This window comes from Cynocephalus volans, chromosome 7, assembly GCF_027409185.1.
Source record: "Cynocephalus volans isolate mCynVol1 chromosome 7, mCynVol1.pri, whole genome shotgun sequence".
Taxonomy (NCBI): Eukaryota; Metazoa; Chordata; class Mammalia; order Dermoptera; family Cynocephalidae; genus Cynocephalus; species Cynocephalus volans.
The window spans coordinates 105913127-105939398 of NC_084466.1; positions in this window are offsets into that span (position 1 = coordinate 105913127).

Consider the following 26272-nt stretch of genomic DNA (forward strand, 5'->3'; position numbering starts at 1 on the left):
CAAGTGTAATCATTCTCAGCTGTCCCTGCCTCGCTTCCGCTGTCAATGGAAATATCCAGGCAGGATGAATACACTTTCTGACTAGACTCTGGACTGACCTAGACAGCTCTTGGAAATTCAGGATACACTTTTCCTAAAGCTTCTTAATTTTTCCCATCCCTGCCTGATTGAAAACATCATTTACCCCATTACAGCATGTGGAAAGAGAGGGCAGGAAGAAGCAGACGGGATCTGAATTCAGGATAAAAAAATTACTTTGCGAGGTTATTTTTCTCATCCGTAACAGATGACAATTTTCATGTCATTTAGCTGATTCCAGAACAGAATCACCCAGAGATATATTAAGCACAATTTTCCTTACTACTTACATTGAGGATCCCAGTCAGACATGCACACCTACATTTAATAACTGGTGATCCATGGCTTGCATGTCTCTTGGAAACATTTCGATATTTTAAGTCCAGTTAGCCATTATTTCACTGGCCACACTTGAGAGAATTTCCCTCCTCCACTTATATTGTGGTGGGTTCCAAAGACTTAGACTTCCTCCAGTGTCTGATAACTGTCAGGAGATCTAAGTTCTAAAGAAATTTGTGGATTTGTAGTTTCTAAAGTAACTCTATTCCTCATTTGTCGGGTGACGGCTACTTCTTTAATGGCACAACTCCCTCGTGAGCTTTTAAATGGACTCGACTCTCTATAATTTGGAACTCTCTTTGAAATTTTAAGATGATATGTCATATCAAGGGCAAAAAAGCAAAATTGTTGTTAATATAGATGGATGCTAGAGTCCCAAAGACCTTCAACAGGCTATAGCTTCCTAGCTGCTGACATCAGCAGTGCGGTTCTTCTACAGCTGGATTTCAGACCATGGTACTTTCCAAGTATCATTTCCACTTTATGTAAAGAACATGGATTGAGCACAGTTTCTGTTGAGCTAATGGGTTAGGTTTGGAATGGAGCTCTTTCTCAGCCATTCCTGCAAACTAGCGAGATGACTCTGCTCCACTAACCCATTTCTAGGGACTAAGATAAAGTGAAAGAATCTAACTCTGTCACCCACTGGAACTGAAACTGTTGTTCAGTGAGCTCCAGATGTACTGGATGGATGAGAACTTTCTAAGGCAGTAGCAAAAGGAGAGAACAAACACCAATGACAACTAAAACATCACCAACTGCTCTTGGTCTGAGCTTTTAAGTAAATAGATTGTTACTTGCATGGGGTAAGGATACAGCTTAAATAGTTCATTAGTAATAAAATCCCCTTAAAAATCACTTTTGTTCAGCAAATACTAACCCACAGGGGTCAAACTTTTGGCTAGGTACTCTATAGTTGCAATGTCCCATAACCTTCACAACAATCCTGTGAGGACAAAACTTTTGCTTCAGTGGTTTTAAAATTGAAAAAAAGTAGCAATTGGTACTGAATATTTCACTCAGTGTGTCATCTATAGCTACCTTTTCCCTCTCTCTGGGCTTCTACTTGCTAGGCTTCTAATGATACTTACATTTTCTATTTGGAAAATTTGCTTTTTTATTTTGTGTCTCTTTCTCTGCATTTGCAGAATGCATATTTCATATGAGCAATGAAGCCTCCAGTAGCCACGAGGCTGTGCACGTCTCTCCCATGGCAAGGTTTGCACCTTGGTTTGCTCATCGCTGAACCTGACTGTATACTACTGGTCCTGGTGGGGGCCTCCTGCTATGTAGGAGCCAACCACAAGACTTCTAGGTCTTCTACAAGCACATTTCTTATCTCTTCCTCACATGAGGAAGTTAAGAAAGCAGAATCTAATTTTGTGATTTTTACGCCCTTTAGGATGATAAACAAACAATTTTTGCTCTTTGAAAAATGTGTGTAATAAGCTACTGTTTCTACAAGAGACTATTGTGGATATTACACATATTTGTGTGTGTATGTGTTTGTATGTGTATGTATGTGTCTGTGTCTGTGTCTGTGTATATATATATATAGCATGAATATGTGCCTAAACATTATCTGGAAAGCTAGACAAGAAATTAAAAGCAGCAGTTACTTCTGGCGGTGGTATTGATGAAAAATGGGAATTGAGCAGATGAGGGGCAGGAGATTTCTCATTCAGCACCTTTTCTTACTTTTTGATTTTTCAACCATGAACTTGACTGCTTAAAAATAAATTAATTTGAAGGAAAAACAGTGCTCTTAATTTTTATATTGAAGGGCAAACAGAGGCCACACTATTACCACAAGATTAGTCAGTCAGGAGTTAGGTTAGTCTAGAGACAAATTTGTCACAGGCAGTGAGGGGCAATTTAAAACCTAAAAAGGGGTTGTTTCCTTACTGGACATCGATGGTATTCCAAAAGGTCGTGGAAAAATAGAATTAAAAATGAGGAATTGGTCAACGGACACAAAGAATGATTGTGTAATGTAATGATGAAGAAGCTAATTACCCTGATGTAACCATCAAACATTGTACACAATTATTGAAAACCAACATTGCGCCCCACATGTATGTATAACAAATTATCTTAAAAAATAAAACATTAAAAAAAACACTGAAGTATAATTTACAAGGCATGCAATCTAAAATGTGATATGCTGCCGAAAGCTGATGATAGTGTATTAACTCCATAGTACTACCACATTGATTGTAGATGGCCATTTTGGAAAGTTATTTGGCATATCAAAGGCCATTAAAATGTTTATAAAACTCAAAAAAAAAAAAAAAGATAATATGAATCTTTCCATGAACTTTTTGAGGACCCCTGGTACAGCCTGTGTCGTACCAGCAGGAGCGTAGGAAGCTGAGAGAGCAAAATTTACCACATTGTGTCACATATTAAGAGGTTCTCAAAAAACAAAACACAAAGCAGGACTGCTACAGGAATTCTCAGAGCCCTCAACATGCCATTGTGCAATGAGACCTCCCAAGAGGCGGTGGGCAGTGTTTCCTAAAGTTATTTAACAGTGGAATCCTACGACAAGCAAACAGAAAGGACATTGTTGGGGGGGAGGGGGGGAGGGAGAAGGGAGGGAGGTTCTGGTGATGGGGAGCAATAATCAGCCACAATGTATATCGACAAAATAAAATTTAAAATAAATAAATAAATAAAATAAATAAAAAAAATTAAAAAATAACAGTGGAATCCTCCCTTTCCAGCAGTTTCTCTCAGGATTAGTGTCCCATGGAACACCTTTTGGAAAATGCTGGATCGTCAAGGACCCTTCCAAATAAGCGCTCTATTCTGTGTATGGAACTTTGAGTTCTACAGAGAAATATTAAGTTATACTGACCACGTTCACCAATGCAACATGTTTTAGATTAAGATCTTCTTTGGGATAAAAAGTGTACCTTCAGTTCAACGAATGAGTGACGCTCCCCTTTCTGCAAGGTGCTCCCCGGGGGTCTCTGGGGCATACAGAAAGGAGTAACAAAGGTGACTGTTACCTGGGATAAAACTGTTCCTTCTGCAGCAGAGGAAAGATCTAAGCCATCATGTCGGGCTGGTTCTAATTCAACAGATGAGGTAGCCTCTTTTACTCTAATTTTTAAAGTGCTTGTTCTGAGCTAAACAGCTCCTTAAGTATTGTAGGTGCCCAGTATCCACTTCTGAATCGAATGGAACATTAGCTCAGGAAACTGACAAAAGCAGAGCTCGGTGCCCTTCAAAGCAGGGCCATGTTAGTGCACAACAGGAACATGATGCTAGTTATCCACGGTGTATTGGTTGTGTAGAGCAATTTCATCTATGTAAACAGTCAACTCAACTCCCATTTTACAGCTGAAGACCAAAGAGACCATGCATTAATCCTCATGTGCACTGTGACTAGTAACAGGGTCTGTCCCAGCACATGTCATAAATGTTATTTCTGTCTATGGTGAAGCTGCATTCAGGGGCCACTTTACCAGCCATGAGAAGCTGGGAGGCATCAAAGAAATGCTTTAGAAGTGAACCTTTTAAATTAATGCATGCATTGCAAGTAATAATAAACAGAGACTACACTGAGGTTTAATAAGGCATTTTTCCATGTGTCATTGCCTTTCACAACGTCTTCGTTACAATCTTGTGAATAAAGGAGGTTTTCACATATTCATTTTATAGAAAAAAAAAGTGGAAACTCAGAAAGGTTTATTAACCTGTGCCTGGTCACACAGCCAGCACTTGGTAATGCTAGAAATCAAATCAAATCTACCTATTCTGGTACCAAATCCCACATCCATTTCAGTACATCTCAGTTACATAGACAGAACCACTGCTCCATTAGCAGATTATTCTAAAAGCTCACCAGTCATTGTGAGATAAAATTAGGAATTCAAAAGGACCTCCTTCCTTGCTTTGTCACACATACGTTGGTTCCCATACTGGGAGATGTATCTACCATAGCATCGGAAGCAACTTGTCATAAGGCCCTTACAAAGGCTACTAGAAGATAATGTGAGAAGGCAAGACAGTTGTCAGGGATCTCTGGATAAAATTGATTCCTGCATTGGGTGGGATGAGAGCTAGGATTGCTCTAAGACAATGGCTCTCAAACATTGGTGGGCAAAATAATCACCCAAGCAAATGTCAGAAATGCAGACTGCCTGCTCTGCCATCAGAGATTCTGATTCACTCGGTCTAGGGTACAGCCAGGTATCTGCATTTTTGCAAGTCTCTTAGGAGATTCTGTTCCACAGTTGAAGAAGTCCACACTTCAATTTTCAGAACCTTTCAGATATCAGAGTAAGTCTAGTGTTTAAAATAATTATTCATCTTCCCATCAACAATTCCTCAGGTTTGTTTTATTGCACAATAATAGAAAATTAATGAGTGATTAACCCAATCAACATTCAATTTGATTCAATAAACATCTCTTGTTTACTTTATACAAGGCACTGTATTAGGATATTGGTTTATAAAGTAAAACATGATCTCTGCCCTTCACAAACTTATCTCATTAGGGGAGAAGGATGTGGGCAGAAATATGCATAATCTATTGATTTTAAAAGCAGAACTATTGGGATATTCCTAGAGTACAAAAAAGAACGGACTTATCCTGCCTGGAAAAGTTGAAATGCTCCCAGAAGAGGCAGCGTTTAAAGTGAGCCTGGTTCAAACAGGTAAGAACGAAGAAAAGGCACTTTAGCACAGAGGGTATATTGTCAGCAAAGATAAGGAAATAGGAAAATATAGGTGTGCCCTACTAATCCTGAGAAGATCGTGTATGAGTAGAGTATAGTAGGTAATAAAAATAGTTTTAGTTTTCATGGCCTTTTATAATATTTCCTTTAATCTTTTCAACTACCTGTGACATTGGAGAATCATCCCTACTTTAATGATGAAGATACTAAGTTAAGTGACTTGTTCAATAAAAAAAAGCCTCCAGAACCTACAACAAAATATTAATTTTGGGTGGTGGGGGGGTAATAGGATTATAGAATGTTGTTGTGGCTATTGTCAATGTAGGAGGGAGCATTAGTGGTTGATAAAGCCACATACTAGGAGAGAAGTAGCAGATGGAAACATACTGTATTCCAATGCAAAAGTCTGTGTGAACTCTGGCCTTCCTCAGCAATGCACACGTGTCTCCTGGTTCTGTCGGTCAGCACTAAAAGCTCTGAAAGCACTAGGAGCAGCTGCTGCAGTGCGGTTGCCCTCGCCACCCATTCCCATTGCGTGCTGGTAATGCTCACATCTGGGGCTCTCTTCCTTTCTCCCCTAAAGGGCACCTGGATCCTTTGGAAGGTAAGTGATTCCATGTCTTGGGGTCAGAGAAAGGACGGCATGCATGCTTTTACAAAATGCCAGAGGTTATATTCAAAGGACAAAAGAGCCACCTTAAAGAAGTTTCTCTTAGCCAGGTTGAGCACAACAAAAAATAAACACATAAAATAAAAGAAAACCCATAATGTTTCATCAAATTAGATTACAACTGTCTAGGAAAAACTGTTAGTTCCTAATGGTTCACGAAAGGGAAAATTGATCTAAAATGTATAAAAATGTAGTTGTAAAACAAAGAGGGCTACTATGATGGGCCATATTTAATTTCTTATTGATTTTATAAATTAAGGGAATATCATTACATATAAATATTTTGTTTCTTCTCTAAAAGAACAGTTCATGATTCATGGTTAAATACTACTTATTTTCTGTTTTGGCAGGAAAGAGTAAACAGGGAAGTGTGGGTAATTCTGAGGAAAGTAGGTACTATAAGAAGAACAAGAACTGGCAAAACAGTGTCACACAGTTCATCGGATCTGGTGGTTACACTAAATAACCAAGTGGAAGGGGCGTGTCACAGTGTGTTCCAAAGGACAAATTAGCCTCATGTCCTAGAATAGAAGAACGACCATGCAGTTTCAATCCCTCTTCTCTTTGGAGATGAATCCTACTGGTCAGTGCTTCCCAAACTTCCCATCTCCTGGCACACGTAGAAGTAATAGCATTTTTCTAACAACACATTAATTCATGGCACACTATAAGGCTGTGCTTGATATCCCCTTCCCACACACCCTCACCCACACCCACCCACCCCCACCCCCCAGGGCTCCGGAACACTCCAGGACCGAGGCAGCTCAGGGCAGAGGGGATCTGTATCTTGGCACCCTGTAATTCATGTGTAGAGATAAGGAATGACACAATATGCTGGTTGCAAAGTTCCACTCTAGACAGCCCTCATAAGTATAATAAAATACCGGTAAGGTGTATATTAGTTTATTGTAATACAAATAGGCAGAATCAATGTATCAAAACGGCAAGAAAATGTGTTAGCTACTACAAGCGGTGCCCAATTACAGGATAAATCATTTTCAGCAAAGCACTAGGTTTGACAAATACAATCTGTGTGAAAGACAGAGAATTAAAACTCCCATGATTCAAAAAGTGAAATTTTGTTATAAAAAGAAACTTGGCTGAATAACCAGAGAATGAAAACTACATTAGATGCTGCAACAGGTCAAATGTCAATCCGTTCATTGCCCAAGTACCAAAACTGTCACTTCTCTGACACTGGTCCTTTTCCTGTGGTCTAAAGAGATCTAAAAATACTAAATTTACGAAAACTTTAGAAAGGCAGGCCTGGGAAGAAATGTAAATAAAGTAATGGCACTTAAATGGCATGGTATTAACACTTAGGGAGCTAGTTTCAGTTTCAGGGTATAGTCTGTGTCTACTTTTTAAGTGTTTAAATGCTAAAGATAATTTATTATGGTAGAATTGTGGTTTTAATCAAATGTTTAGCAGTATTTAGCAATTGATATGTAAATATTTGGGAAATTTTAATTTGATAGGTCCATATGTTTTAAATTTTTTAGGTACATGCAAATACATACATGTGAGGTACGCAGGTACAAATATTTAAAGGAATGTTGATCGACTGTTTAGTGATTAAAGAAATGCTAATTGTTAGATAAATTCATGACTATTAAACTGCATGTTAAACAAAGCACAAATAGTAGTGAGTCCCAAAGAATGCTCAAACATCAAAGAATTATCTATAGTTACTGTGATTGAGTAATTTTTAAAAGTACACATTATTTTTAAAAGAAAAAAGAAAACACTGAAAATGCAAATTAACAACTCCACCTCATTTGTCCCACCCCAACCCCTAACACACCGTAGACTCCCCCACAAATACAGGATAGATGAGTGAATCAACACAGTTACGCAGGCTCACTTGGGGCCTGCGAGTATTCTGACCCCCGAGTTCAGTGTTGTCATCTACGCATCATGCAACAGTGTGATAGAAATCCATGTGATGTGACACTTAGTCATGGAAGGCTTTGACGATCCTGGTGACTTGGAGCAGGCAGTAGGATGTGATAGAAAGTGCACTGGGCAAGAGATCTGGCTTATCCCTAGATCTGCTAGTAACTGGCCAGTGACCTGGGCAATCTCTTTAACTTCCTATGCCTCAGTTTCCTTATCTGTTCAATTTGAAATTTAGAACTGCATTTTCCAAGGTCTCTTCCAGTTCTCTAATTTTAGGAAATATTGTGAAAGATGTATATTTACTTCAGGAATAGAGGGTGAATTGCCAACAATAGGTCCCAGTTCCTCAGGAATTTGCACCAAGCTTTACTAACAGGAACACCTTGAGTTGTTCCAAGAAGGTCCCACAGTCTTCTGGCCTCTGTAGCTTTTCAGACATTATGAAAAATATCCTGCTCTTTCTCCCATTTTCTTTGCTTTTATGGCTTATTCTTTCACCATCATTTTCTTGTGGTTTTGGAAGGCAGGGGAAATGGTTAGGTCAGTCAGTTGTGTTTAACTGGGATTTCATCTTTTGAATTCTTTTTTATTTTTGAGTAGCATTCTCTTCCTAGAGCCTGGGATCCTACCTCCTCTTCCTGTCACTCACACAGTAGTTAAAGTAAGTCCTGATAAATGGATAAATCTAGTTTTATTTATTGGAATTTAGACAATTGGGTTCTTTAAAATACGAAGATGTCACTATCGGTCCTTAAGTGTTTCAGATATTACTTTCCAGCATTGAACAAATAAATATTCCCATCCTTCCATTTTAGAGCAAGCTGGGAAGAGAAAAAATAGTATCTCAAATTTTAGAAGCAGTGGAAAATTGCCATGATCAGGCTTTGGTCTGCATCAGTGGTTCATAAATCTAAGCTTGTGTCAGAATCACCTGGAGGGCTTGTGAAAACACAGACTGCTGGGCCCCAATCCTAGAGTTTCTGGTTCAATAAATCTGGAGTGGGGCCTGAGAATTTTCATTTCTAGCAAGCTCCCAGGTGATGTCAGTGATGCAGGTCCAGGAACAACACTTCCAGAGCCACAAGTCTACATGAAACGCAACATTTAGATATTGAACGGTATTTATTGAACACCTACTCTGTGTCTAGCATTGTTATAGACACCAGGAACATGATAATGAGCAGAAGAAATGTAGTCCCTGCTTGTGATAATCTGTTCTGATGGAATTTTCCAGTCTTTAACTAGAGGTTTTGACTGGAAGTCTGCTCGGCACAGAAAGTCTCTTCAGTGGTGCTTTAGCACATCACGTCTATTCCCTTCCTGTGCCTCACCCTGCTTTTCTTACCCGGAAAGCCCCTCCTCTCTGTCTCTCCTCCCCAACCAAGCCAAGTCTTGCCTATACCTCAACTCGATCTCTCTCTCTTCCCCACCCCAGCCCTCAGTCATCATTCCCCCTCATGCCTACCACAGCAGTTGACTTCCTAAGGCATTATTTACTCTTCAATCTGCTCTGCTCTGTATTCTTTATCTGCTTTAGCTGTGCCCTCACTGTTGGAGCAATCTACAAGGCAATGGGCCTTGTTATGTTTCTGTGCAACGCCAGCTCTCAGCTCCACAAACAACATTAGAAACACTCTGAGGGCTAAATCTAAGCTTGTTGATAGATTCACTTGCAGTCCCAACCCCACTTTGGGGAATATCAGGTAGAATTAAAATTGGTGCCACCAGCAACAAGCAGTCAGACCACACTGTCAGATTGTGTTTGTGTGGTGGCTAGGGCAGAGAAAAGGGGTTGGAGACCAGCAGGGAAAATGTGTTTGGCTTAGGATTTTGCCGACTGGGAAAGAGCAAAAAGTGGTTAATTTCCCCTTTAGGACAGAGCTCATCTTCCAAATGGGGTTTGTGCCTAAAAAATGTAATGTAGTCAAAAGAAGCTAAAGAGTGAGTTATGGAATCAAACGGCCATTGGTATTTTCTTAACTTATATTTCTTAATTTTGTTGAAAATTAGTTCTGATCTAATTATAATTGAATAAACAAGTCTGAGCTCACATTTGATGACAATTGGATTAACTGAAAACTAACTGCCACAATCTGGTTCACATATATTAAGGTAACAATGAAACCCTGTTAATCCTGAAATAGATTGCTACTTAGAAATAGAAGAAAAGACCTTCATAGCTGAAGAATCTTTGAGATCCTACAGAAATAACAGTATCAAGTAGTAGTTAAGTGTGTGGACTCTGGACCTGGCCTAACCCAGTTTGAGTCTTTACCCTGCCACTTACTACCTACAAGATCTTGGAAAAGTTTCATAGTGTCTCTGTGCCACCATATCCTTCACTGTACAGAATAAAACATAAAAAGTATTGTATAGGCTACTAACAGAATTAATGATAGAAACAAATGATGGTGTAATAATGTACATGAACCTCCTAATACAAGGCCTAACACATAGTAATATCTAAATAAATGGTAGTTATTATAGAGTCCAACCCTATTATTTTATAGATACAGAAACTGAGGCTTAGAGTAATTGCAGTAATTTAGGGACAGAGCTAAGACAAGAACTTAGAATTTCTGAATCCCAACCCAATGCTCTATTCAGGGTAATTTATCATTTGCCACTCACCCTATTATTTGGATTTTTCTAGTACCTAATCTGTGAAAACTTGGATAGTGAACTTTCTGTGAAAATTAGGTTTCAAGTTGAATACAGTTGCATTATTCAATATTTAACCTATTTATGAAAAGGACTATTTTCAAGCTCTTTAATAGTATTATTTAATAAATCAACCATAAATATTACTTGTAAAGTAGCTCCTCGTCATTCTTAACTATTTAATTGAAAGGTCCTACTCTCAGCAATACTAATTTGAGTGTTTACTAAACCAATTTGAGTTCTGGTATACATTTATGTGTTGCAAAACCTGCATTTTATTGGATCAGAATTAGAATCCTAAGATGCTAAGAGGCCCTATCACAGCCTTATTAATACAGGAAACGGCTATCCCCAAATGCCCCCAATAGCGACAGCTGTCTCTTGCTGAGTAACTTCAGTGAGACCAAAATCATTACACTCAGCCCAGCCAGTTCTATGTTTTGACTCTTGTAGTGGCCAAAATGTGCTTCAAGCTCTCAGATAATCTTAAATCCAACATATGCATAGCACCTAATACTCGTATATTCCAGAGGTTTCAGCCATCGTTGGTCAACCTGAGAGTTCCTCACACTTCTAAGTAACAGAGCATGAGGAAGTTATCCTTTGTTGATTTTGCAATACAAGCACAGTCAGATTCCGGGTAGCTCACATAGTCCAGATGGGAGCCGGTTGCCTTGAACCTAACGGGTGCTCAGTACATAGAAGTCAAGCTGAAAAAGTCAAAGATGTGTAGTAATTTATTCATCTTGGGTGTGTTGATAAAAGTGATTCAAATTTCATTTTAGGGGATACTCTCTCCCCAAGGGGAAGTCTTGGACTTATAAAAGGAAAGCTACATTGAGATACCACCTCATCCCAGTTAGACTGGCTATAATCAAAAAGACAGTGAATAACAAATGCTGGTGAGGGTGTGGAGAGAAGGGAACGCTCCTGCACTGTTGTGGGACTGTAAATTAGTACAACCACTATGGAAAACAGTATGGAGGTTTCTCAAACAGATAGATCCAGCAATCCCACTTGGGGTATATAGCTAGAGGAATGGAAATCATCATGTCGAAGGGATACCTACACTCCTGTGTTCATCGCAGCTATGTTCACAACAGCCAAGACATGGAACCAACCTAAATGTCCATTGATGGATGATTGGATAAGGAAACTGTGCTATATATACACCACGGAATAATACTCTGCCATAAAAAAGAATGAAATTCTCCCATTTGCAATAACATGGATGAGCCTGGAGAAACTTACGTTGAATGAAATAAGCAAAGCACAAAGGGAAAAATACTGCATGTAATCACTCATAAGTGGGAGCTAAGAGAGAAAGAAAGAAGGAAGGAAAGGCCACAGTGGTTCATTGGACTTGCAGAGGGAGAGTACATACCCTGGGATACAAAGTGGAGTGGGGAAAGGGCAAGGTGGAGGGAGGTCGGGGATAACTGGGTGGGGGACATGGGGTACAAACACAATTTGTGGTAATGGACATGCTGCCTTCACATCTTGGGCACAAGGGGTGACAATCAGCATCGTATCTCATGAATATTCTTAACCAATAAAAAAAAAAAAAGGAAAACAAAGAGCAAGAAGAAATTTTTCCAATGTGACTCCAGATAAAAGATGTATTAGTAAAGATGATTTGGCTTGCAAGAGGCAGCAACCTTCTTAGGAAGAAAGGGTAATTGTGTTGGCTCATAGACCCAAAGGGAGATGGGATGAGGTGCTGAAATGGGGGACTAGGGGAGCTACTGACGTTCTCTCTCTATTCATTCTCATGCCAACTTTTCCACAAGGCAGGAGGAGTCCTGTCGGCTACCAGCTGCGGTTCAAATCCTTTCACCCTTGCTCCAGTTGAAATAACTCAGGGAAGGATTCCAAAAGGCCTGACCTGGACCACTTGCCCATCATGAAAATTTGCAATGGCCAGGGATGTGAGGTGTTCTAGAACCACCCAGAAGAAAGTAGCTACTATTCCGAGCACACAAGATCTGTCCACCGTAGCGAGCATTTATTGAACGCTTTCTTTGTGCCAGGTGCATGCACTCTCTCATTTACCTCTCCTAAAATAAAAACCATGATTGCAGGAGGTGTCCAGAGGGGCTCATTGATTGTTCCAAGTGGCACAAGAAATCCTGGCCTGGAACGAGAACGGAGAGCCCTAAGTCACCGATGAGAATGAAGAGCTGGACTCCCACAGCAGGGTACCTCCTCCTCTCACCCTGAAGCCACAAGAACAGAAGCGGACTCCAAAGGCAATCCCCTTCCCCCCCTCCACCCAGCCCCCTCCCAGCCCCAAACACCTTTCCCAATCAGGTTTTAAGGGGTATGAAGTTTATACAAGTTGGGGATCCCTCTTTAAGAAAAAGAATACCAAAACATCTTACCTTTAGAAATTTCGCAACATATGACCATGTAAACATGGTTAGTGCCCCTTAGCTGTGTCCCTGTAAGAGAGAGATCCTAAATATAAACCTCATTAGCTTCATGATACATCTGCCTCTGGTAACATTTATCACAGCAAACTGCAGTTGAAACCAGGATTTAAGTGGGCATGTGTGGTCTCAAATACCCATTCTGTTTTCTAGGACACCATACAATAGGACCCCTCTCTACTGGCACTTTCAAGAACTTCTGTAATTCAGGCTCTTGACTCATTTAGATTGTCCTTCCCCTTTGATTAACTCAAATCCTAGAAATGTATCATTTTTATAATTATTTAAAACTGACTCCCACTCATCCCACAGATGAATTTTTTTTTCTATAACAAAATATGGTCACTGGCTAAGGAGACATGGGCTTGAGAAAGCCACTTATTCCAAGGCAAACTCTTTGGCCTCAGTGTCATGAGCTTGAACTTGATGTTCCCAGCCACAGCACTTCTGAAACTGATAGTCTAGTCATGTAGGGGATTTTCCTGACTTTGTGTCTGTCTCCCCATGGCTGTTTATTTGTACTGCTGTCTGCTTCAGTTTGGGACACTGACCTTATAAGCTACTTCTCCAGCCTAAGCCTGTAGCCAGAGAACTAGGAGTTTCCCTCTGGCACTGCTTACAGCCAATTGGAAGGAACTGACTATTGGAACTGAATTGGGGTAGGGAGAGGGGGAGGGGACTTTGGGGTGGAGAGAGGAAAGTGGGGAGAGAGAGAGAGAGAGACTTCAAAAATCAATGCCAAGGCAGCTGTGGCTCTCTGGACAGCTGAGTCATAGACGATCAGGCAGTTTAGTTGGAAGGCAGACTGTGCATACTAACTCTTGGGTTCCGGCTGGAGCGGGGGATAGTTAAATTAAAAAGTTAAAGAAAATAAGCTACAGTTTAATCTCAGATAGCACTTAATTCTGAGAATCTCTGTGGTCAGAAGTGAAGGGCAAGAAAAGAAGCTGGTTTCCCTACAAACGAGACTCAGTCCTCCCATGGTTAGTAAAGAACCTTGTAGAGAAAACTGAGCATTGCTATTTCATTTCTTAAATTACAGTAATTGCTAAAAGATGCTGGCTGTTGGCTCCTTACTGGAATTAGCTAAAGGTTGTCTTAAAATGCCGGCCACTGAGTCACAGGTTCATAATCAGCTGTGTCGTGGCTGGACTTGGCAGTCCTACTAGGCACAAGAAGGTTATTATTATAGAAATAGTTGGAGGGATAATTATATGTCTAAATTTTTCCCAAGATGAAAAATTATGTCCAAAGAATGATAAGGGAGACTTGAAAGGAATCTAAAGAACACAGATATGAGCAGAATGGACCACGATTCTCCTGGGCAGGGAATTCACTCCGGGTGGAATAAGATGTGCCCACTTTCATGGGGGTCTACTCTACTAGTCATCACTGGTTCCCTGAATTTGTGAAACAAGAATGATCTGCATGGAAGCTATCACCACCTGCTCTCCCTCACCAGTTCTGCTGCCAGCCACAGGCCTCTGTGTCCATCCTGCCTGCCTGAAGGTCTAAGTAACCCCCAGGCCTGCTCTTCTAGCTTCCATGCACAGAATTTGGAGTCTCTCAGAAGAAAGTCACAAGGCCATGCTGATAGAATTCCCTACAAATCCATTCCAGCAAGACTTAGCTGGGCCCAAGGTTGGCAGTGATCTTTTTGTTCATTTCTTCTTACTGCTGATCTTGTTCCCACCAAGCTGTTTGTCCCTTGTAGACAGAGACTAGACAGAGGAAAGGAGTGTGTGTGTGTGTGTGTGTGTGTGTGTGTGTGTGTGTGTGTGTGTGTGTGTGTGTGATAAGGAGATAAGCTCCACCGCCTCTTCTCTGCTGGTGACCCGGGCATCCCCTTGCCTGAGGCCTCTGCTGCCATCTCCCTCTCTTCTCCCCAATCCCAATCTCACTTTGCTCTAGGCTAGTGGTTCTCCAACCTGGTTGCACTAGAATCACCCAGGGAGCTTCGAAAAGTACAGATACCAGGACCCCTTCTCACCTCCAAATTCTCCCTAGGTTTAATTCCTGCAGAGCGTGGCCCAGACAAGGGTCCTCAGTAGGACGGATAAAGCTGCCCGGTGGTTGTGATATGAAATCACCAGCTGCCTCTCAGCTGCTTCTTGCCACGGCTGCAGCAGTACCTCGGTGTCTGCATGTACGCGTCCTACAGCCTACAGCAGAAGCTCTCACACTGCGCATGGAAAATGCTGGTCAACAGTCATCTCTGGGTAGCGTAATCAAATTCATTTTTACTTTGTTCCCTTCAAGGAGAAAGCAGAAAGTCTGGACTGTGGTCCAGAATCTGCCTACATAACCTTGGACAAGTAACTTATCCTTTTGGAGCTGTATTTTCCTCTTCCAACAAAATGAATTGCTTACGTTAAGTACTCTTTAAGACCTCTTTCAGTTTTAAGCCATCAGAGTTATAAAATGCAATGGCCTTTTATCAGTACTAGTAATAAATTCACCTCTTATTAATCAGCTGTGTGACCTTGGGTGGCTCATTTATCTTCTCCAAGCTCCTCAGATTCCTCCTGTGTGAAAATTATATGGGGAGATTGGGCCAGGTTTTCCAAATCTGTTCTGCAGAACATTTCCAGTCCAAGAGATACTCCATGAAAAAAAAGGTTCCCAGGGTACAGCACAGTAAAAACACAAGTCTTAAAGGTAACAAAACTGGGTTCATTTTTTTCAAACACAGAAATTCCCAGAGTTATTTGGCCATGAAGCTGCTATTTTTTTGTAAATCCTATTAACATCCCACAGAATTAACTGTTATACTTAATGTTCAGATCTCTTCAACTTCTTAAATTCCACCATTTTGTGGTCAAGGCACAAGTTGCTCCTTTAATGTGTGAAATAGAAGATTATTTCATTCACCGCCTCTCCCCAACTTTTGGATGTTTTGCAGGGGCACATAATCTGACACTAGTGTCTTCTGGGGCTTACCTAGTTTTGCAAATACATTTTTTAAAAATGAGAAGAAATGTCAGAAGGCATTCTGGTTCAAACCTAAAACGGATTCTGACTCTCTTCACCTTGACCTGTACAAGGCAGGTCATTGTAAAAGAGAAGACGTAAGTAAGACGCACTTCCTGACTCACTTTCTTTAGTTTGATCAAGTAAAACCAGTTCCACATAATCAAAAAAGTTCAGAATCAGAGAAATCATCTATGTAGAGCAACACAAAGTCTCAAAAGTGGGCCTGGAATCAGACTTCCCAGCTGATAGGTGACTTGGGTAGCTCACTTAACTCTTCTGTGCCTTGGCTTTGCCATCTGTAAGATGAGATAATAATTATACCTTATAACAGTGCCTTAAAGGAATAAGTGAGTTAATATGTATAAGCCACCTAGAATAGTATAAGCATTCAATCAATCTTTTATTATTATCTGGACCACAGATCACCACTTTGTCATCAATGTCAAATTCCACTTGCAGAGACCTATTTTATCTGGTCCACCAAATGGGTATAATTTTAACATTGAATGCTTTTAGTGAGGGCATATACTCTCTAGTTTCCCTCAGACTCCACCTCTCCCTGTCACATGACACCTGGCCACTTTATAGATGTGTGTTACCTGAGTATAGAATGCAGACTTACTAAGGCAGAAATTGTCAGCATCATGTTTCAGTGCTAACTCATTCAGTATCTAGGCAGATAGGGCTTTCTAAGTGTTTGTGAATGAATGAATGAGCAGAAACACACACACACACACACACACACACACACACACACACATCCTTGCTATTATATCCTCTGAGGGGGTTGTCAGCTTCTGAATCAACATCTCTATGAGTAGGTGATCACTGCCTCCCATTCTGCCTTTGGGCATCTCTGCTTATTGGTAGTTTATTTGAACATTGAACCCAAGTCTAATCCTTAGTCTCTCTGATATTTTGAGGCTAGTGGGAACACTGGAGAAAATCTCATCTAATCCTCTTACTTGACAAAGAAAGAAATAATATCAAGGGAGGCCAAGTGACTCTCAGAAAGTCATGATCCATTGTTGTGATCCCAGCTAGTTTGTACATTTTCCCCTTAGGAATCAGCAGGCACCTTTGTGGTGGGATTTGGGAGTCTCTAGTGCCTTGAAATACCAGTTCTTCTGACAGTCCCTCAACCATCAAAACTTCATCTCTTTGAATCCTAAAGAGCTTACAAAATTTATTGGAAAATCTTCTCTCGAAATGCAATCATGGGCTCCCTCCTATATTAACCAATGCCTCAGTTATTTTAATTAATCTTTTGATAAAGACAAAGATGAACAAGAGGAATGGGGCACAAGCTAGGCCCTGAGGAGGGAGACACAGGTTTAGAGGGTGGGGTTCAGAAGGGAGAACAGAAGAGGAGGGGGCACTGGAGCCAAGCCTTATCTACTTCGCAAGAAGGCCAGGCACAGCCCAGCTCCACATTTGCCTCTTCAGGATATTGCTCAACACTGCCTGGGGGGAGGAACAGGGGTGGGAGACAGGTGGTGGCTAATTTAATATAATCAGCATGCAAAAGGCTCCTTTTCACCATTAAAGGAACAAGAAAGAAGAAGAAGAAAGCATCCATGAGTACACCTTCTAGAATCTCAGTCCTAGCTGGGAAAGAGAGATGATGCAAGCCTAGCTCAGCTGGGCTCATCCTTGTGTCTTGACTCTCCTTCAGACACTGGAAATCTTTCAGCAGAAATTGCATCTCTCTGTTTCTCTTTCTCTCTCTCTGGAGTAGTGGCTCTTAAACCCTTTTGATTATGATCTCTTTGGGGCTCTGGTAAAGTTATGAATCCTCTCCCAGAAAAAAGTGCACCAACATGGAAAATTTTGTATACCACCTCAGGCAATACCTTCACTCCTAAAACCAGTGCTCATGGACCCAAGTTAGGAATCTCTGCTCTTTGATATCTGAGGTTTATGTTAGGGTCCTTTCCCTCCTGCACCATATATCAGCTGAGGTACTCTGTGGAAATCAGGAGAAGGTAAGTGTGTCTTGAGGGCTTTGCGGTTGTGGGAATGAACCCAACCAATTCTCTCTGTTTGGGGCCAATGCAAAAATGAGCTAGATTCACACAGCACATTGTATGGAGAACAGGGTTTGCGAGAAAAAAATGCAGTTTCGGTTCTGCTCCTTCCATCAGAGTTACAGCACACCTACTTTGTGGCAGCCACCATGCCAGACACTGGGACATCCAAGATGAGTAAGACACATCTCTGCTCTGGAGACACTCAGAGTCTGCTCCATAATTTTACTTAAAAACGGTGCTTTAAACAAGAAGTATTTATTATCCCACAATTGCAGTGAGCCAGTAATCTGGGCACAGCTCAGGGTCTCTCAGGAGGTGGCGTTCAAGGTGGCAGCTAAGCCAACAGTCACACGAGATCAAATGAAGCTAGGGAATCTGCTTCCACACTCATTCACATGGCTCCTGGTCACGTGGGCCTCTTCACAGGCTGCTTGAGTGTCCTCATGACATGGCAGGTGGTCACCCAAGAGGAACAGAGAGAAGCAGAGAGTGCCCAAGACAGAAGCCATAGATAGCCTTTTTATAACCAGATCTCCAAAGTGGCATCCTATCACTTTTGCAGTTCACCAGGTCTTGCTCATACTTCAGGGGAGGGTATACAAAGACATGAGTATCAGGATGTGGAGGTCATTGGCATCATTTTAGAGGCTGCCTACTGCACTCGCAGGCAGAACTTCAACATGATATGGAAATTCTATAAAGGTGGTTTGCCTCAGCTGCTCCAGGAGCACAGAGAAGGAGCTCCTTAGTCAGCCTAGGAGGATGAAGGAGGAAGGGTACTTGGAAGAGGGGTGAAGCCTCCTTCACATCCTGACAAAGAGGAGATGGCCAGGCAGTAAAGATTTGCCACTGGCAAAGTCCCTTTATTGACAATTGTTAAAATGAAGCTTTCTCACTTATAAAAATGTAAAGACTTGAAAAACTCTGAAAGCGAGAAATCATTCAGTTGGGTTGGTGGTACATACATGGGTTTACCTAAGATGTGGAACCTCGTCTCTTCCCTCTCCTTTTCTCCAAGCCTCTCCTCTGCTGTGCTCACACTGTTCTGGCCAAAGTGAAGGACTTGGTCTCTCTGAACCCAGCATGTCCCCACAGTTCCCTCTACCTGGGACACTTTCTATTCTCCCTCCTCACTTTGAATGTTTTCTTTCCTTAATTCCTTCTCATCTTTAAGAACTCAGCTTAGAGACAATATAACTGGGGAGACTTCCTTGACCCTTCCAGTCTGGATTAAGGGCCCTTATCTTTATGTTCATGCTTTCTTATGTTTACTATTATGCTAGTACTGACCACCTGGCACTATAAGTGTACCCTTGTCTGTGTCACCCTCTGTGAGCTCTGCAAGCAAGGAAGATATCCATGGGGTTCTCTAGAACCAGTCAAAAATTACAATTGAACACTGGGGGATCTAGGAGAGAAGGACAATCTGGATTTACAAAAAGGTAGTCCTCTTGTGTGGTAGTATGGTGTCTTAGTCCATTCGGGCTGCTATGTGAAAATACTGTAGACTAGGTAGCTTAAACAACAAATATTTATTTCTCACAGTTCTGGAGGCTGGGAAGTCCAAGGTCAAGGTGCTGGCAGATTTTGTATCTGGTGAGGGCTCACTTCCTGGTTCACAGATAAATGTCTTCTTGTTGTAACTTCACATGGTGGAAGGGAAACTAATCCAAATTCATGAGGGATCCGTCTTCATGACCTAATCACCTCCCAGAGGTTCCACCTCCAAATACCACTATGTTGGGAATTAGTTTTCAATATACAGATTTTGAGGAGACGCAAACATTCAGTTCATAGGATGTGGCCAACCATCAGAGCAGCATGGGGCTAGCCATTAATCTATATTTGATTGTTTTCTGTAACATTCATGTCCTTGGAAAAATAACCACAGTGTTAAACCTATTTAAAGTCTGTCAAAAAAAAACAAGAAAACAAGAAAACAAAAACAAAAGAAAAATTAGCTAAAGTAATTGAGGGCCTGACCAATAGGATAAAAGACCGTGGGGAATTTGGAGATGTTTAGCTAATGGAGGTTTCAGCAGCAGCCTTGCTGCTACAGTTTGATTGTCTTCTCCAAAGCTCACATTGAAAGTTAATCCCAATTGTAACAGTATTAAGAAGGTGGAAACCCATCTATGATATTTGAAAGATGGAGCCTTTGAGAAGTAATTAGATCATGAAGACTATGCCCTCATAAATGAATTTATCCATTTATGAATTGATGGGTTAATGAATTAATGGTTTATCAGGAAGCAGCACCAGTGGTTTTATAAAGAGAGCAAGTGAGCATGTTAACATGCTCTTGCCCCCCTTGCTATGTGATGCCTTGGGTAGCCTTGGGACTCTGCAGTCCCCACCAAGAAAAAGGCCCTCACCAGATGCACTCCCTGGACCTTGGACTTCCCAGCCTCCAGAACTGTAAGAATTAAATTCCATTTTTTAAAATAAATTACCCAGTTACAGGAATTATGTCATAAGTAACAGAAAACTGACTAAGACACTTGCTCTCTCCCTCTTCCATCCCTGATTCTTCCAGGGTGTGAATGGGGGTACAAGGAGAACCCTCAAGATAAAGGTCATATGGTAGACAGGCACCTAATAAGATTACCTGATTTTGTGTGCTAGAATTACTCTTGAGTCACAAGAGAAGCTGGTAAGTCAGAGCCTGCACTTGACTCCCTCTTCCCCATTAGCTTCCTTAGCACAAATCTGTGGGTTTTATCTCATCACCATCCATTCATGCTTACTCTGGTAACAATACAGTGGTTTTTCCTTTGGGGAATGGCTACACTCAGTCTCTAAATTCTGGGTCTTGTGGTTATGGTTATCTGACCCATCCCTCTGTCTCTCGAGGTAACATGTGAACCAGATCTGGCCGGTGTATTGCAGCCTTTACTTCATCATAATTGAACTTCAGGAGCCACCAGAGCTAAGCCCAGCCAGTGAGAATCCATTCTGAGATTTTTGTAGAAATTATTGAAAAGAGAAGCTCTCTTCCCATTTGACTGGAAATTGGGAGGGAATAAGCCTGGATCTACTGGAGCCCTTCAGTGGGAAAGGTCTTTGAATAAAGCCACAGCAGAAGAAAGATGATGGAGCAGAGATGGAGAGCAATCAGGTCCTCAAGTCCCTTCAAGACCTTGTATCCACCTCTCCTGGAGTTTTCCAGGCCTCTTCCATTTGGTGAACTTTTGAGCTTAAGTCAGTTTGAATTGGGTTTCTATTCTTATGAATAAAAGAAGCCCCGTCTGCTATTTCTCCTTTCTGGCCTCTCATTTTTTGAAAAGAACCTACACTGTGGCTCTAACTTTTGCAGATTTTCCCTCCCTCTCCCTATTTTAGTATGTTAATGTTATTTCCTTGCTATCTCTGCAATTGAGTATTGATAGGAAGGATGTGTTCAGAGAGTGACTATGTCCAGAGAAGGGTCTCCTGTTGGACTATTGGCAAGGAAGCTGTCTCTGGGGTTTGGGATGTTCGGGAGTACAGAGGACTACATGGAAGGCAGGAAGAGAGCAAGATCCTCTGTTCAAAGAAATTAGTATACATGATGTCAGTTGAAGAGTTTAGCACCTGGGTTAACCCACACTGGGCAGCCCGCCAATCTGGTATTCAGCATAAGATATACCATTGATTGCAAATTTGAAAAATAGAAGAGTAGAGTATGCTTAGGAAGAAAGGTAGAAGCATTTAGCAATTTGTTAGGGCAAGGGCAAGAATACCAGATTACCAAAACAGTTCCTAGAACAAAACCTACATATACATAAAAGTGATAATTATTAGTTATTAAATAAGCTAAATTAAATTTAGCATATTATGTTTAAGAAAGCACAGTGTACACAATCTATTTTAGTACTATTTTTATCTACTCCAACCCCGCAAAAAATTTTAATAGAATTGGCATAAAAAGGAAAATGCCGATTATCTGGAAAATTTGCTTGCATGCAATACCTCTTTCCCTGCTGATGCCTTTTAAATGGAATTCTTCTGTATTGGACATTGTCCTGTTCAAACATGAGTTCTTTAAAAGGTCCCTCTGTAAGTCTGTTCTAAAGGTTTCAAGGAGAGTATTTCTTACATTTTGAAAATAGAAATCATTTCTAAAATGCAATCTCATGGCAAAAAAGGAAAGCCCCTGGGTCACCAATAGCCCAGGACCAATGTTAATGCTAATGAACAGAGGCCAGGGCAATAGTGGGGTGCCCAGTTCTGGTTGCCAAAGACTATGTCTTTCCCCTCTCAGCCAAACAGTCCCTTTCCCATTTTCAGTGTCCCCAAACCCCAAATCGCAGGTAAGTGAGCCTCTGCAAAGTACTGAAAGAGAAAGCAAGACACCTCACATCCTCTGACACAGCTAGATAAAGACTGTTAGCCCTATTTAAAAACGAGGAAATTAAGAAGGGGCTTGCTCAAGCCCACACACCTTGTCAGAGGAAAAGGACCAAAAGGAGACTCAGAAATTCCTGGCCTGGACAAATAGACCTGCTGCCTCCCATCAAGTTCTACTGCCAACAAAAAGGTGACAGATTGAGGTCTTTAAAACACTCCAAGGCAGACGATACACCAACCAGCACCACCTAGTGGAAGAGAAAAATTAATCAGCTCACAACATCTCAACACTCTTGTGGGGCTGTTTATTCATTCACTCAACAAAGGACTTGTGAGAGCTGACTCTTCATCAGGTGCCCTGTGGGACAAGTTGGAAAGTTACAAGTAACAGGATGGATATGCCAAGAGCTGAAGATATCCTAGAAAATGGAATAATCCAGAAATATGGGAAGGGAGAATTAAAATGGTTTAACATCATCAACCATCAATGAGATTTAAATTTATAAAATTAGGAGATATATATATTCTGAAGGCTCCACAGAGTATTTGTTTTAGTCCATTTTGTGTTGCTATGACAGAAATACCTGAGACTGGGTAATTTGTAAAGAAGAGAGGTTTATTTGGCTTATGATTCTGGGACAGCTGCATCTGGCACGGGCCTCAGGCTGCTTCTATTCATGGCGGAAAGTGGCAGGCAGCCGGCGGGTACAAGCAGATCACATGGTGAGAGGAAGCAAGAGAGAGAGAGAAGGTGCCAGGGTCTTTTTAAGCAACAAGCTCTTGCGGGAACTAATAGAGTGAGAACTCACTCATTACTCCCCCCTCCCCCAGGGAGAGCATTAATCCATCATGAGGGATCCGCCCCCATGACTCAATCAGTTTCCAACACTGCCACATTGGGCATCAAATATCCACAAGAGTTTTGTAGGGGACAACACATCCAAACTCCATCAGTATTTTTTACATTTGAAAGTAAAACTCGTATTTAAAAATGGAATCTCGTGGGCAGAAAAGGAGAGAAGGTGAAGAGATAAGGAGGGACTCCCTGGGTGTGGCTGTGTCCACTCTCCTCCACCCACTGGCCATTTGTATTCAGTCATTAGAAGGGAGGCCATGAGAATTTGCTGGTGAACCAGTAGCCAACATATACAGGAACTAATCTGGAAACTTCCTGTTGAAAATTGTTCCCCAGCCCTTAACACAGAACCAAAAATCTGCGATTCTTGCCTATGGCTCTCTTAATTGTGATAGGCAGACTTGGAAAAAGCTATGCCTGGAATAATGGTCAACTATCCCTTTGTCCCAAATACCATTAGGACGACCTGATTGATGTTTGGTTTAGAACTCGCAAGCACATGTATGTAATTAGGGGTCTTGAGTGTGAATGAGCAAAACCACAACCTAGCTCAGGCAGGAAGGGGAAGCTTATTGGAAGGTTTCTGGGGGTATTTTAAATGATCAAAGGAATAGTAGAAAAATCAAACTGTAGAAATGGGACAGATGCCTCTGGACCTCAGGAGAATGGGAACCAGGGACTTGCCCCCCATCTGGGCTCTCTTGCCTCGCCCTTGTCTCTGGTCTCCCTGTGGGTTGGTTTCACTTTTTCTCACAGTAAGCCAGCTTTCCACTTGTGGTGGGAAACACGACCACTGATATCCAAATCTCTCCTTCCACCACATCTGCCACCTCAGAGAGTCTGACGCCTTTCCTCAGCTCTGATTTTTGAAATCCCACAGAGGGACAGATTGGCCTGGCTGAGGTCAGATGTCTATAGGATGCTGTGCTGATAATGCTGCAGATGCCCCTAGAAATGATGAAACAATGGCACTTTCGAATCACCATTTCAGCCTCCCATGAGACTTCACACAAGCCAATTCCCCATTTCTAGGGCTCTCTCTCCAATACCTCCTACAGATGCCTGAACACCCAGAACTCAACAGGGATGGGTCGCTTAGCAGGGAAAACTGAAATTACCTGCATGGACCACAGATCAGCTGCTGAAGGTACAATCTACAGCCATATTCAAATCGGAGAGCAAGATAGTGCTAAACATGAAAATGTTGATCCAGAACTGAACAGAATCTTCATGTTGCATGTTTGTTGGGTTAAGAAGGCAGAAAATGTTTCAATGGGTTTTTTTTCTACCAGGAGAGCACCAGAAGAAGTGGAGTTATACCTATGTCCAGGCTCCTTGGGTGGCGAAAGGGGTTATCTCCAGAGGGAAGTCACAAGTTTGGATTTGAGAACAGGAAAAATCTAGGTATTCCTGTGGCTGTATGTCCATACATTAGTCATGTCTCAAGGTTTCTAAATAATTGTGTACATACACCACAGTCCTACTTTGAGCTTCTGTTTCCCTTGCCTGAAAAGTTGGAGCCCCTTTCCCCTCACACTGTAAGTCTGGACACTTTTGCAATTAAGTCCAACTTGGGTCAAACAATTCTTGATAGTGACAACAAGTGGAAACAATGGATTCAATCTTCAAATGGTTGAATTAGTGTGTTCTTGTCCCAGTTTTCAACTAGTGTATGTAACTGGCTCTGAAAACCAGTCTAATATAAGATAGCATTCTAAATCATGACACTGATTTGTCAGGTTATAAAAGACTCTGGGGCAATATTAATTTTCTCCTTTATAGCCTATTCAGATCAGGATTTCTCAGTCAGTAATTGCAGTGAACTCAGAAGAAAGGGTGGTAGTGAGAAGAGAGGAGCTCAATTAAGGAATAATACATAAGAGCCCAAAGTATGGGTAACTAATTTCACAACCATTGTGAATAGTTACTTTATCTAAAAAGTAATAAATGATCAGATTTAAATAGCAGCTCATATAAGAATTGAAAAGATATTAATGCAAAGATAAAAAGATTCTATCTTTGGTAGATATCATTAAACCAATAGGGTGATAAAAACTAAACAAAAGAAAACACAGAGGATTATCAGCGGAAGGGGTCTTCAAGGGAGGTGGAGCAGGTCGCATACAGGACACTCGATGAAGCCAACAGCCCCACCAAACCGAAACTCTATCTTGAGAAGAATTTTGGTCAGGGCAGATAAGATGAAGAGGTGGAATCATGGCTTCAAGTATGGATTAGATCACCTAACAGGACTGTTTGTGACTGCTGCAATTTCATCTACTTTTCTTCTATAGAATAACTGCATTCTAATTCCAAAGAGCAGAATTTCCAATTCATTGATTGTTTCTAAAACCAGCCTTCTGGTTCCAGCATTAAAGATGATGGAACCGGTCCCTTTGGGACAATGGACATTCACATCTTAACATAAAACACCCTGAAACTCCACTCCATTTTCTCCTCATTGGAATTTGGTAAATGCCCAGTGTGCAGAGGATTTAGTTACTGAATAACCCTTTTATGTGTCCCATGCAGGGATGCTCAGGAGAATATTCAGTGAGTGCCTGAGAATAGTTGGATGATGGAAAAATTATGTAAAGGGAGCAGAAAAGAGACACGTAACCTTAGGAGGGAAAACTAAGGATCACTGCATCTACATTATTAGAATTACAGCACATTCCAAAGTTGAAAAGTTTTTGTTTATTAATTTATCCATCAAATACGTACTAGAAATAATCATGGTAGACTCTGGAGATACAAATATAATAGGCACACTAGCACTTCCTCTGCTCTCTAGGACCCCAAAAGCTCTTATGGAGGATTAACTCACTTTACCCATGTATCAGTCAGGAATCATTTGGTTGCAAGAAATGGAGCCCCCCTCAAGCCTCTTAAGTGAGGGGAGTAAGTAGGAGCAGAGTACTGAAAACGCAAGCATCCAGAATCTCTCTCTCTCTCTCTGTCTCTCTCTCTCTTCTTGACCTTACTCTTTTGTTCACAGGGTGACCTGTAATTGCTTTCCCAACATTGGAGGCTCAGCTTTTGAAACTATAAGAATTTGTATTAGTAGCACCTGCTTCTGACTTAGTCTCTTTCAGCACAATTCCAAGTCAATGAAAAAGAGATTCTGACAGACACAATTCAGGTCAGATTTGTGGGATTTCTGCATTCAACAAATGTTTATTGAACATCTAATCTGTGCTAGGCACTATTTGGGGCCTTGGAGCTCCACGGTGGATAAAACAAAGTTCATGACCTCATGTGCTTATGTTTAAGGTTGAAATAGGTGGGATGCAGCACAGACAAGGAAGGGCTAGATTTAT